General features: G+C 50.7%; 1 protein-coding gene across 1 annotated transcript in view; it reads left to right on the forward strand.

Moving 5' to 3' along the window:
* The window catches only part of TST (thiosulfate sulfurtransferase), a 254,633-nt gene that overhangs the window by 179,927 nt on the left and 60,407 nt on the right, over window positions 1-14,299 (forward strand). The window lies entirely within an intron of this gene.

Raw genomic sequence — 14,299 nt, forward strand, 5'->3', positions numbered from 1 at the left:
CTCTTTAGATCCTGCAGTGCTGTGCTCCATAGGCACCTCCCAGTTGGTCAAAGCCGGCACCCGCAGGTTATGTTTCTGGGCTGCGTGATCAGCCAAGGGTCCTCCTGTCAGAGGAGTTCTTACTTTTCCCTTACCCTGGTTTTCCAGGCTGGGAAGCTGAGAGGGCCTTTCAGCAGCCAAGCCCGAGAAGCCCAGCTGTCCCTGCCACGTCAGGTGGGAGACCTGAGATGGTGATGAGTACAATGAGGGGCCACCTTATACCAGGTAGAGATAGCCCCGCGCGGGAGGGGACAAGGAGGGAACAGCTGGCAGAGGCGGGACAGACCCACTTAGGGTCGGGTTGCAGGAGTGAAGTGTGTACCAGCAGGAGGGGCAGGTACAGCCTAGAGAGAGCTGTGGCTTGGCACAGTAGGAAGCAGAAGGCAGCCGGCCCAGTTGTAGGCTAAGAGAAAAGGGAGGATAACTGAGAGCCCCTGCAGGCCTCTAGTGTTTCCTCTTTGTTGAACCAAATTTGCTCTTTGTCCCTCCCAGTTCCCCCTGAATTTCTGCCCTTTGCACTCTTACACTGATCAACTTCTGTGCCCTCAGTTCCCAAGCAAGCGACAGTGGCATCCATAGGATCAAGTCTAGGCTGAATGAGCCAGCACAGAGCTCCAAATAGGACAGGAAGGAAAAAATAAAAAGCACCTGCCAGATGTGCCAGGCACATCCCATGCCACCTGCTGAGACCCACCCTGGGAGCAGGTGTTTTATATCTGCTTTTGCTGGTTAGGACATTGAAATCCAAAGAGGGTAAGAAATGAGACGAGTGAGGCTCCAAGCTCATCCTCGCTGGGCACCAGTGCTTTGGCGTTTTGCATATGAAAGGGGTGGGCATTGGGCACAGCAGTTAGGGTACCACTTGGGGGTCTCTGGCTGTGTGTGGCACAGGGGAAGCTGTAGCTGGTGATGCTAGCATCCCATATGGCAGGTTAGGTTCAAATCCCAGCTGTTCTGTTTCCAAGCCAGTTCTCTGCTTAGTGTGGCCAGGGAAGGCAGGAGGAGATAGTTCAAGGCTTGCACTCCTGGCTTTGGTCTGGCCCAGCCCTGGTTGTGGTAGCCATCTGGGGAATGAAACAGAAAAGTAAATATATAATAATAATAAATACATATAAAGACATAACAATAATAAAGCTTCACAGGAGACATTTACAGTAATGCAAAAAAAAATTTATACCAAAATTCCACTTCAGATTTTCTGACCACTGCCAATGAAGAAAAAGAAAAAAAGGGGGTGGGGAGGGGAGGAGGAGGGAGGGAAAGAAAGTGAAGGAGAGGCGGCCCTAGCATCTAAGTGTGCCAAGACAAACCTGTGGCTCTGGTCTGTAGGTCGGTGAGCTAAGCAATGGCCATGAGGAGTGGCTGACGCCACTGCTGGATGGCGAGCCTTGCCCTTTGCCTTCATCTTCCCCTGCAGAGCCGCCTCCTTGGCGCACCTGTTGCTGCCACCTTGCCCCTCTGAGCCTTGAGAGGGTGACTCTTCTAAGGGTCCCATCTGGGTACTGCATACCACTGCTCGTCTCTCCCGTGATGTCCCGTTGTTGTCAGGATGGTGACCGAAGCCTCTACTTCCCCTGGCCCAGACTCAGACACCTTGGGGGACCCCTCTGGTCTGTGCCTGTTACGCCCCTCTTTGAACTGGACAGTCAGAGTTGAATGGTTTTATTTATTTATTTATTTAGACTTCTTTTATTTATTTGAAAGGTGGATTTGCACAGAGAGAGTGTTACAGCCACTGGTTCACTGCTCAAATAGCCATAATAGCTGGGCTGGGCCAGGCTGAAGCCAGGAGCTAGGAACTCCTTCGGGGTCTTCCACATGGGTACAGGGGCCCAAGCACTTGGGTCATTCTCCACTGCTTTTCCAAGTGTATTAGCAGGGAGCTGGATCAGAAGTAGAGCAGCTAGGATTTGAGCCGGTGTGCATATGAGATTTTTTTTATTATAAATAATACATATTTATTAAAAATTCAAATACAGACATAAAAGCACAATATCCCACCCAGTATACAGACAGCCACATAAATCCCCTTCCCTCTAATCCCATTCCCCAGAGGTTATCACTGTGAACAAGTTAAAGTATATCCTTTGAAACATTTTCCTTTGTATATACAAGTATATATAAACACACATAAATGTACTTTTGCCTTTTACAAAAATGAAATCATGTAAATGTACATATTAATCTTCAATTTCTATCTTCATTCATTCAATATACAGAAAATTCACAACAAATCTGATTATCAGTCCTCTTGGGTTCGTTTTCCATTATATAAAATTCATATTCAAGCATCAATTACAAAACTCTTGATAATATACTTCCTGCCATCTTTGAGTCTCATCTCTAACCACTCCAGTATGAAAAGACTGGAACATAAATTACCTTAAATTCTTCCTGAAACAAAGGCAGTACAATCAATCAAACAAACAAACTAGGAACACACTCTGTCATTCCTAGATTTTGGCCTTTTCACTTTGTGTTACATTCTGCCTGGACTTTTCCATCTGGCAAGTCCCTAATTCTTCCAACAATCAGTTTAAAAATTATCTCTAGAAGACAAGACTTCCCAACTTTTTTCAAGACATAATCACTTCTCTATTTACCCCTATACTTTATAGCTAGATTCTTAATTGTACTTATCTCACAGTACTGCAGTAATTCATTTACATGTTTTGAGTTACCTTTCCATCCAAAGGATTTGATGGAGTGTTTATCTTGGAGCAGGTACTCAGTAATTTAACTGTTGAGGAACCAATGCTTTAGGAACATTTGCTGAGTACCTACTATGCACAGAACCATATCCCAAGCATGAAAAGAAACTTACCATTTTGTCCTAAGGAACTTACCATTTTCCTATTATTTCCTCTGGGTGGATGGGGGAGGGACAGAACACATTTATTATAAGACCACATATTGCTTCTGACATATAGTTGGTTTCAAAAATCTGTAGTCATTTGCCTCAAATTCATTTAGGAACAAGGCATTGCATAATCAAATAAATCACAAAATAACGGGTAGTTTGTCCAGCAGGTCTGTTAAATGTGGCACAGAGCCTACCCGATCCCAATTCTCTGTCCCAAACCATGGGAAGCCTCCCCACCGTCTCTCTCCTAGGACATCATGCTTTCTTCATTTTCCATGCCCATTCTTGTGTTCTCCTGAAGCACACGGAGCTGTTTAGGTCTTACACCACCAGATCCCACATCAGAGTCACTTCCACTCTCACTCAGCTGGATAGCAGGGAAAGGATTATCTCCTTCCTCATCACTTCCAGCATCTTCCTCATCGTCTTCTCCTTCAGACATAAGCAAATCCTCATATAGGACACTGGCTTGAGAGTGTTGCACAGTTCTCTCCTCTTCATCTGCAAGATCGCCATCTCCATTTTCAGATTCCTGAATTACTGGCTTTTCTGCGGTGGCAGTGGGAATATCCAGGACAGAAATATTGCTCTCATCTTGATGTATAGAGGCATCTCGAGACATACTGAGGGATGTGCTGGTATCATACAAATCAGGAGGCTGAGGTGTGTAGGGCCCAGGAGTCATAGGGTCCAGGCTTTCTAATTCTGCTTCCTCCAAAGATGCTTCTTTAGCCATACAAATATCCTTCTCAAGTTGAGTCAAGTGCTCATCATACTCAGTCAGTGTCTGGTAACAGACGTTCACAATTTCCTGAGCAGTCTTAGTATACTGACTCTCGGGCCCCTTTCCATGTTGGCTTCCTTATATGAGAGAGAATATATGGTATTTATTCTTTTGTGATTGACCCATTTCACTGAGCATAATGGTTTCTAGTTGGGACCACCTGGTTTTAAATAGAATAATATCGTTCTTCTTGACAGTTGAATAATATTCCATTGAGTAGATGTACCACAGTTTTCTTTTTATTTAAAGATTTATTTTATTTTTATTACAAAGTCAGATATACTGAGAGGAGGAGAGATAGAGAGGAAGTGGAGCTGCCGGGATTAGAACCAGCAGCCATATGGGATCAAGGCGAGGGCCTTAGCCACCAGGCCACGCTGCCGAGCCCACCACAGTTTTTTTTAACCATTTTTCCTTAGACACACATCTGGTTTGTTTCCATGTCATTGCTATTGTAGCTTGTGCTGCTGTAAATATAGAATTACAGATTCACTTCTCATATGCAGACTTTACTTCTGTTGGGTATATTCCTAAGAGCGGGATTGCTGGGTCATATGGCAGGTTTATTTGCAATTTTCCAAGCACTTTCCATATGGATTTCCACAATGATTGTACTAGCCTACACTCCCACCAGTGAAGGAGGGTACCTTTCTCCCCACATCCACGCCAGCATGTGTTGTTTTTCGAATTCTGAATGTAGGCCAGTCTCACAGGAGTTAGGTGGTACCTCAAGGCAGTTTTCATTTGTATCTCTCTGATGGCTAGAGAGCCTGAGCATCTTTTCATATGTTTGTTAGCCTGTTTTTTAATCATATGTTTTTTAATCTGTTCTTTTGAGAAATGTCTGTTCATTTCCTTTGCCCATTTTGCTACAGGGTTTGTTTTTTCACTATCCCTGGGTTTCTGAAGCTCTTTGTAGATCCTAGATATTAGTCCCCTGTCACTTGTGTAGAATGCAAAAATTTTCTCCCATTCTGTTGGTTGCTTCTTCACTTTTTTAATTGTTTCCTTTGCTGTACAGAAACTTTTTAGTTTGATATAGTCCCATTTGTTCATTTTGGATTTGATCGCCGTTGCTTTAGACGTCTTTTCTAAAAAGTCTTTCCCTGTTCCTATATCTTGGAGTGTGCTTCCTATGTTTTCCTTTAGTAGTTTAATGGTTTCTGGGTGTAGGTTTAGGTCCTTGAGCCAATTAGAGCTGATTTTTGTATAGTGCGACAGGTGAGGGTCCTGCTTCTTTATTCTGCAAGCTGCTATCCAGTTGCCCCAACAGCTTTTATTAAATAGACCAGGTTTTTTTTACCTGGATTGTTTTCTGTTTTCTTGTCAAAGATTAGTTGACTATACATGTGTGGATTCCCTTCTGGTGTTTCTATTCTGTTCCACTGATCTTCTCTGTTTCTGTACCAGTACCAGACTGTTTTGATCACCACTGCTCTATAGTATGTCTTGAGGTCTGGAATTGTGATTCCTCCGGTTTGATTTCTATTTTTCAAGATAGCTTTAGCTATTCGTGGTCTTTTGTGATTCCAGATGAACTTCTGTATCATCTTTTCTATTTCTGAGAAGAATGTTGCTGGGATTTTGATTGGGATTGCGTTGAATCTATATATTGCTTTTGGTAATATGGCCATTTTGATAATGTTGGTCCTGCCAATCCAAGAACATGGTAAGGTTCTCCATTTTTAAAGGTCTTCTTCTATTTCTTTTTAAAATGATTTATAGTTTTCATCATAGAGGTCTTTCACATCTTATTATCGCTATTTGCAGATGACATGATTCTCTACATAGGAGAACCAAAAGACTCAGTCAAAAGACTATTGGAACTCATAAGAGACTTTGGCAAAGTAGCAGGATACAAAATTAATGAACACAAATCAATGGCACTAGTGTATACAAATAATTCCACCGCTGAGAAAGAAATTGTAAGTACAGTTCCCTTTAAAATAGAGGAAAGGAATCTTAAATACCTAGGAATTAAGTTAACTAAAGATGTGAAAGACCTCTATAATGAAAACTATAAAGCATATGAGATGTTGATGTTGCAGGTGGCTGTGCCTCTCCCTTCGCCCAGTGAGTGACATGAAGTGTTCTAGCTCTGGTCACTCCATATGCATCAGAAGTGTGGGATGAGCAGGGACTAGGTGTGCCCTCCTTTGGAGGCTGTGATTGGAGGTGGGCACTGAGAGCAGGAAGAGTTCATTGACCTGTTGTGCACCTGCTGTGCCCAGGTTTGGAAGAGATCCGCACCAGCTTCCTATAGAAAAGCTGAGCTGGTTCTGGAACAAGCTGGTTGGGGGTTTTGCTTGGAAGGAAGAGAAAATCTTCTAGCAGATTAGCGATTAGTAGACGCAGTTTGGCAGCTTTGAGAGAGAGGAACAGCTGTGGGGACAAGGATCTGGGAGGGCCACAGTGGCACGGTGGCGGTGCATTCTGCTCAAAACTCTGCTCCAGCTTGGGCTATTGGTGCCCTTGATCCTGACTGCAATGCCAATAAGCCCATTTTACAGATGAGTCCCAGGCAATTCTGCAAACATTCCAACAGACTTGGCTTTTATAGTTCGCAAGTGTCTGAGACCATCTCACAGTGCAATGTCCTCCCCTTGCTGTCCCCAACAGGAATGGCGAGGATTCCCACTCCAGGGTCATGGGTGAGGGTGGGAGCTGCTCCCCACCCCTTGCCTGGGCGCCTGGTGAGTTTGGTGGGGGTGGGAAGGGGATGTTGATTAAACTCTGGCTGAGTCCTGTGAGAGCCCCGGGACATCCCCTTGGTGGAGACATTTTCCACCCCCAGGGGATGACGCATGCAGTACTCCCAGCCTCACAGAGCTGGGGGAGGGGGACCCTGTGAAAGCAGGGCAGGAAGTGCTGCTACAAGGGAGGTTGGTGGCAGAGGGGTAGAGGGAGGAGGGGCTAGGCTACAATTCCGGGAAGCCAAGATACAGACCAGAGGGAGGAGCTGGTGAAAGATGCATCATTTTCCATTGGTCTGTATACCTGCCGTCACAGCAGCTCCAGGGCCCTAGACTGGGGATTACCGGCTGCCCCGAATCCCTGCTTGCCCAGTCTTGTAATGGCAGAAGGAGGAAGTGGCTGTGGGGGACACACGTCAGGAAGTCACCGTCATCAGCTGCCTGCTGCGTAAAGGGACGTCCCATTCCCCCTTGACATCAGGCTTTCTTAAGAGATGCCGAAAGAGGTGGTGAAAGGGAACGTCCATCTCGGGCAGGGAGAGCTGGCTGCTGTGCCAGACTTCAGCGGGGCACTCGGCAGGTGTCCAGCTCGGTTCAGAAAAGAAAAAAAAACCAAGTGGCTTCTGGATGGCTCGTGATTGCTCATCCCTGTGTTCACTCCACATCCACAGCAGGTCCTGTTATGTGCAAGGCACGGTGCTCATGGCTGGGGCACCAACAGTGAGCCAAGCACCCACCACCCTGCCCTGGCAGCCTTTGCAGCCTCCCTGTGACGAATCCAGCACCCGGGAGACCTGGGCTAGGGTCAGGCTCAGCTCTGAGGCCCTAGCTTCACCCAGCCTCAGTTTTCACATCTGGAAAAGAGAATACCCAGAGGGTTGTAAGCATACAAAGCACCAAGGAGCAAGCAGGCAGGGAGGGAGGCTGCTGGCTGCGGCTGGCCTCTGGATACCCCTGCCATGCAGGTGACACCGTTCAAGGCAGTGGGCTGCGACTCCACTGCTCCCCACCCCTAACTTCTGGCTCCTTCTGGTCCACCAGCCGCAGGCCTGCTGGGAAATCTCAGGGTATAAGGGTCTGCAGCAGGACTCGAGTCTCTAAAGATGGATGGGCTTGTGGGAAGTGGGATGCACGCTGCAGGGCAAACCAAGGGGCTTTCTTCCCACCTCTCAAATTCAGCCATGGTCATTGCCGCCAGTTTAATCCCAAGTCAAGGGCATTGTGTCTCTCCCAGATCCGTTCCTCTTGGTTCCATTGTGAGCCTCAGTCTCCTGACCTGTACAATGGCACAAATAGCATAGAGTGGGGGATTCTAGTTTCCCTCCAAGCTCTCCTTCAGCAGGAGCAGTCTGTCCTATGTGCTTAGGAAGGGCCTGCTCATCTGATTAAAGATGCTGCAGATCCTACAGCCCTCTCCCAACACCCAACCCACCTTTCATTCTCCAGACAATTTACTGACAGGGGTGAGGAGGTGGGGGAGGTGGGAGAGGAGATGAGGAGAAGGGGACAACTTTTTTCGTGCTAACACTTTGACTAAGCCCCACAGTGTGCGCTGGGCATTTAGACTGAGGGATGGCTTCAAACAGGCTTGGTGTCAGTCGACCAGGGCTGTGCAGGTGTCCTTGGCTGATGGTTCAACAACTCCTGTGACAGTAAGTGTGGGACAGCACCTGTCATGATGAAACTCAGAGGAATCAGTCGGGCTCAGGTCAGCCCAGTCCTGTGCAGCCAAAAGGTTAACAGCAAACTGGAGTCCTGGCCTCAAACACCTGCAGCGGTTGGGGGCTGGGTGGAATACAGCTGTTGGGAAGGAAAGAAAGAAGGGAGGGAGGAATGAAGGGAGGAAGGGGTGTTCCTTGCGTGGACACGAGAAGCCCCCGTGGTCCTGCCAAGCCAACAATTCCCTAAGGACACCACATGCCAGGGAGAAGTGGGTACCCAGGAGTTCTGTGCCTGGGCAGGGGGCCTCCGGGAAAGCAGCAGCAGGAAAGAAGTTCCTTGGAGAGCCTTGGGTGCCAATGACCTTGGGCAGGGCTCCCTTGGAGGGCAGAAGGCAGACCCTGAGCTGAACCATGGGAGAGGAGGGGCTCTGGCTGCCACTGTTTAAAAAAAATTTTTTTTTTTTTTAATTTGAAAGGCAGAGTTGGACAAAAAGGAAGAGAGAGAAACAGATCTCCTACTTGCTGATTCAATCCCTAAATGGCCAGAACAGCCAGCGCTGGATCAGATAGAAGCCAGGAATTTCTTGTGGGTCTCCACATGGGTGCAGGGGTCCAAACACCGGGACCATCCTCTGCTGCTTTCCAGGTGTGTTAGGATGGAACTGGATCAGAAGTAGAGCAGCAGGGACTTGAATCCTTGCCATTTGAGATGCCAACATCCCAGGTGGCAGCTCAACTGGCTAGGTCACAACACCGGCTCCTGGTTGCAATATTTTGAGGCAAAAAACAAACAAACAAACAAAACACCAAGGTTAAAAAGCGGGGGGCTGGTGTTGCAATGCAACAGTTTAAGCAACAGCCTGCAGTGCCGGTTTGGTCTTGGGTACATCACTTCCAATCCGTTAATGCGTCTGGGAAAGCAGCAGAAAACGGTCCAAGGGCTTGGGTCCCTGTATCCTACGTGAGAAATTCAAAAGAAGCTCCTGGCTCCTGGCTTCAGCCGGGCCCAGCCCAGAAGTCATTTGGGGGAATAAACCAGCAAATGGACAATCTCTGTGTCTTCCCCTGCCCATCTGTATCTCAGTCCTAAAAATGAGAGGTGGGTCCCAATCCAGATTCTGGCTGTGCTGACAAGGAGAGGATAAGGGCCGTGGACACATGCGTCTCCATGTGGACAGGTGGCACTATGTTGCTGCAACCCAAGGACTGTCCAGGGCTGCTGGCCACCACCAAGGTGGGGAAGGGACCCTCAGACAGGGAACCCAGCTCTGCCAGCAGCACGACCTTGCACCTGCAGCCTCTGGCCTTGTTGTTCTGTCACTCTCTGGGCCTCAAGCAGTCCCACACCCACACCTGTCTAGACAGTGTCTGCCCCGGAGCTAGCCCCGTCCTGCCCCACCTCCCCACAGCCGTGGGCCTCCCAGCAGGTTTCAAAGAGAGCAGACTGCAGCAGCAGAGAGCAGGTGGGAACTGTTGGCTCGCAGTGGCTCCCCCAGCTCAGACATGTGGCTGAGCTGCAGCAGGGGCTGAGCAGTGGGAGTGGATTCCCCAGTTCTGTCCTGGCCAAGCCTTGTCCCGTGCTCAGGTAATGCCATCAGCCCCTGTGCTGCACTGACCTGCACCCATCCCCAAATCCCTACTCACTTCAGCCTATAACTGGGACCCTTTTTAGAAACAGGATCATGGGGCCGGCACCATAGTGTAGTATGTTAAACCTCCACCTGCGATGCTGGCATCCCATATAGGTGCCGGTTCATGTTCCAGCTGCTCCACTTCCCATCTAGCTCTCTGCTTGTGGTTTGCGGAATCAGTAGAGAATGTCCCAAAGCTTTGTAACCCTGCTCCCATGGGGGTGACTCAGAAGAAGCTCCTGGCTTTGGCCTGGCCCAGAATCCAATCATGCAGAGCGAATCAGGGGATGGAAGAGTTCTCTCTCTCAACTCTGACTTTGAAATAGACTAATTTTAAAAATGAAAGGCAAAGTGAAAACAGAGTGAGACTGGAAAGAGGCACAAGCTCTGAGGAATGGGGACCATGTGATGCAAGGGGACTTGAGGGACTGAGGTCTCTCCAAGGTCAGGAAAGCTCAGGGGTGTTGGGACAGCCAGAGGCAAGGGAAGCTCCCTTGAGCGTGTCAGTGAGTGCACCAACCCTCCAGCAGACTCCAGAACCATGAGTCTGATGTTGTCATTGTCTGGGAAACAGAGAGCCACCCACCCCAACACACACCACCACCAAAGACTAGGCAAACTGGAAGCCTGCTGCACCTGCCGCAGAGGACCGGAGCTGGGCAGGCCCTCCTCCCCGACCACGACTCCTCCTCTGCCATCTTCCCACTGCCACGCCCAGCCTCCAAGTGTCCTCAGTGATAGATGACTTATGGGGAGAGCTCAATACGGAGTACACTGCCCATGTGGTCACACAGGGGCTGAGAGGACCCCAAGTGTTCATGGGCATTCTTGTGCCAGGCACGGTGCTGGGCTGGGATGCAAGTGGAAGCTTTAACAAGCACACCACCCCAGCAGGCCATTTGGAGATCCGGTGTTGGGGCATGGGCTGAGCTGCAGCTGGGGTTGGACCCAAAGCTGGGTGGAGTACCTTCTTCTTCCAGGGCTTTTCTTGAGCTTGGTCAATGTCAGCTCTCTCCCAGCCCCTGCCCCTCTGCCCCAACCTTCTCCACCCACCTGAGCTTCCATCATCATCACTCTATATAGGCACTTCAAACCTCTCCTGGCCTGGATTTGGCAGAATGCACCTGCTCTAGCTCTTGGCTTCTTCAGTGGACAAAAGGCAGGTGCCTGCTGGGAGCCGGGCTCTGGAAGGAAGCTCGGCATGCACACATGCCTGCCTAGTGTTTCTCCGATGTTGGAGTGCACTTCTTGACCTTGACCACCCTAGCTGGCGCCTTGTCACCTCTTCCCTGTCCTGCTGGGTCAGCCTGCCCTTGGAACTGCATGGGCAGGGATGCTAGGGAGTGTCTCTGTCCCTGAAAACCAAAGGGGGGCTGAAAAGGATGGAGACAAGCATTTACGTGGAATGCAGATTCCCTGGGAGCCACAAGACTGCCATCACACATGGGTGTGTCCCCTTAATTGGAGGGGCAAAAGAATCCCTGCCATAGGATCCCCTTGTTGCCAGGGGCAGGCGTGCCCACACTTAGGGCCCTCTGGGGATTGGGCCCCCAAACTGTGCATTCAGAGATGCCCTCAGGGCTGGCTGTGCCCTCCTCCATGGCAGCCCCTCCCCAGGCTGCAGTAAATCGATGGCTGGGCTCCACTGGGTGCAGGGGATGGTGATTGCGTAAGATCTGCTGGTCACACTGCCCAGCAGTCCCCAGGCCAAGCCTTGGGCATTTCTGTCCCCCACCTGTGTCTTCTCCCTGCTCCATACCCCAACACCTGGTCCCAGGAGGTTTGCAAGGTGGAGGGCCAGGGTTTGGTGAGAGCAGGGAGTTGGCTTGGGACTGGAATGGAGTCAGTGGGGTAAGACTATGCTTCCTCGGGTGCAGTGTCAGGGTCCAGGGTAAGTCCAGAGGCAAAGGTCAGGGCTGAGGACAGGGAGAAGGTGCCTGTGCTCCCAGGATGAGCCAGCAGGGCTAAGGGAGGAGCTAAGGTCTGAGTTTAACTGAGGAGGAAGCCCAGCCTCAGGGAAATGGCTGCAGCTGAGCAGGCCCCAAAGAGCCCCAAGTTCATTCCTGCAGCTCGCCTCCCAACAACCACACACTTCATGCCTCCCCCTCCACACACACAAACACACACACACAGCCTACATGCTTGCGTACTGGGACTCTCACACCCCAGCATCCCTGGGTCTCGGTGGACACCCCATGTCCTGGCCTCAGGATGCACACTGATCTGTTTGACCCATCTGCTGACCAGGATATCTACCAGCCTGTTCATACCTGGACAGTTGGCACTCCAGTGGAACCTGGCGCTCCTGCCACAGCACTGTCCAGAGACCACAGTGAGCCCCGTGTGGCTGAGCTGGGCCAGCAGCTACATGCGCACAGGCAGAAGGCAGGAGCCACTGAATTAGCCATCACCCATGCAAAGCAGTGGGAGGGTGGCAGTTCCACAACAGTGCGTGTCAGGAGGCTGACGGTCAAGCTTTGCACTCTGGGTCTCGGAAGCCTGGGCGATTCTATCCACACGTCCATCTCGCATCAGACTGGCCACATCCCGAGATCCCAGAGGTGCCTGGGGGAGCTGGCTTTGTAATGCAGTGGGTTCAGCTACTGTTTGAGGGAGTGCCGACTTCAGTCCCAGCTGCTCCACTTTCTGTCCATCTCCCTGTCAATGCCTCTAGGAGAGCTGGGCATGATGACCTGAGCCCTTGGGCCTTGGCCACCGGTGTGGGAGACCCAAGTGGAGTTCCAGGCTCTTGGCTTCAGCCTGACCAGTGTATCTATTTGGGGAATGAGCCAGCAAATAGAAGATCCTCTCTCCCTCTCTCTTTCTGTCTCTCCGCTCAACTGTTGCTCTGCTGTTCAAAGAAATATCTAAGTAAGTCTTTAAAGCTAGAATAGCCTCCTGTGCCTGTACCTTGCAGCCAGCACAGCTCTTTGGAGTCAAGCAGAAATGAAAACCCGTCAAGGCTGGCGCAATGGCTGAACTAGCTAATCCCCTATCTGCAAGCACCAGTATCCCATATAGGACATGGTTCATGTCCTATCTGCTCCTCTTCCCATCCAGCTCCCTATTGTGGCCTGGAAAAGCAGTGAAAGGTGGCCCAAATCCTTGGGACCCTGTACGCACATGGGAGACCCAGAAGAAGCTCCTGGCTTCAGATCAACTCAGCTCTGACTGTTGCGACCATTTGGGGAGTGAATCAGAAGGGTGAAAGATCTTTCTGTCTCCTCTCTGTAAAATCTGCCTTTCCAATAAAAATAAAATACATCTTTAAAAAAATGAAAACCCTTCCCACCATCTCCTGCCTGGTCCCCAGAAGACTCGGCTCCAGTGTCTTTCTCTCGTTCTCAGGCCAGGGGCCTTCTCTGGTCTTACCCATCCTGGTGGCTGAGCTGCGCCTGCCCTTGTCCTTCTGGGGGGAGGGGAGCTTCTGCACAGCCCCAGCCTTCAGCAGTCCCCATCTCATGCTCTTGTGGAGCAGGGGCTGTTACCTGGCAGCAGGATCACCAGGCAACGGCCCCGGGGGAGAGTTCAGATCTCCTGCACCTGCTTGCCAGCCTCTGGGATGCCCAAGGGGTGGGGTGGGGCGGAGCAGGGAGGATGGGGCGGGCACTGCCCGCCTCCTGCCTGTTTACCTGCCTGCACGCAGTCCCTGTGTTGTCCGGACTCAGCCAGAGGCCCATGGAGCCTGGGGCCACAGGCCACAGGGGACAAGGACCGAAAGCCTCGTCCATGGCTTTGGGCCATTGATCCAGCTCCTGCTGGCCGGTGGGGGTGGGGAGACCTTGGCCTGGACAAACAGAGGCTCCTGCGGCCTGCGTGCAGGCCCGCCACCCACCTGCCACTCTCCAAGGTAAGTGGGGGCTTCCAGGACTGGAACGTGGGGATAAGCCAGTGACAGAGTGCAGTGAGAAAGCTGGTCCTCCTGCCGGTGGCTTGAGCCTTCAGACCCACTTTGTAGCCAGGTCTGCTGGGCCTCAGGGGCTTTGGAGCAACCAGGGAGCAGAGACAGGGCTGCACAGAGTGGGGGTTGGTGCTGGCGAAGGTGGAGCAAGGCCAGGTGTGTGGACGGCAGGGGCAGTGGAAGGGTCATGGGCTCCCATGGCAAGGTGGCCTTGGATTCGGGAGGGAAGGGGTGAGGGAGGCCCAACTGGCCAGCTGAGCACCTTGCACTGACCCTGCAGGAACTGGATGGGTGGCCGTGGTCACATTTGGGTGCCCTGCTTGGCTTTCTCTCGTGGGACACAGGCCTGGAGCCACATTGTCCCTGTTGGGCAGCCTCGGTGCTGGACCCTTGGCTCACAGGTCCTGAGTTGGCCCGTGTGCGTGTGTGTGTGACTCTGAGTAAGTGAATGTATGTATGAGAGTGTACACGTATGAGTGGGAGTATATTGTATGAGTGTGTATGTGTGTGAAAGTATAAATGTGTGTGAGTGTGTGTGAGTGTATATGTATGAGTATGTATGTGAGTGTGCAGGTATGAGTGAGCATGTGTTTATGAGTGTATGTTGTGTGACAGTGTGCACATGAGTGGGAGTGTAGTATGAGTGTGCAAGTATGTATGTGCATATGAGTGTGTGATATGTATGTGTGTATGAGTGTTAGTATGTATGTGTGTACATGAGTGTGAG

This window comes from Ochotona princeps, chromosome 15 (genome assembly GCF_030435755.1).
Source record: "Ochotona princeps isolate mOchPri1 chromosome 15, mOchPri1.hap1, whole genome shotgun sequence".
Classification (NCBI taxonomy): Eukaryota; Metazoa; Chordata; class Mammalia; order Lagomorpha; family Ochotonidae; genus Ochotona; species Ochotona princeps.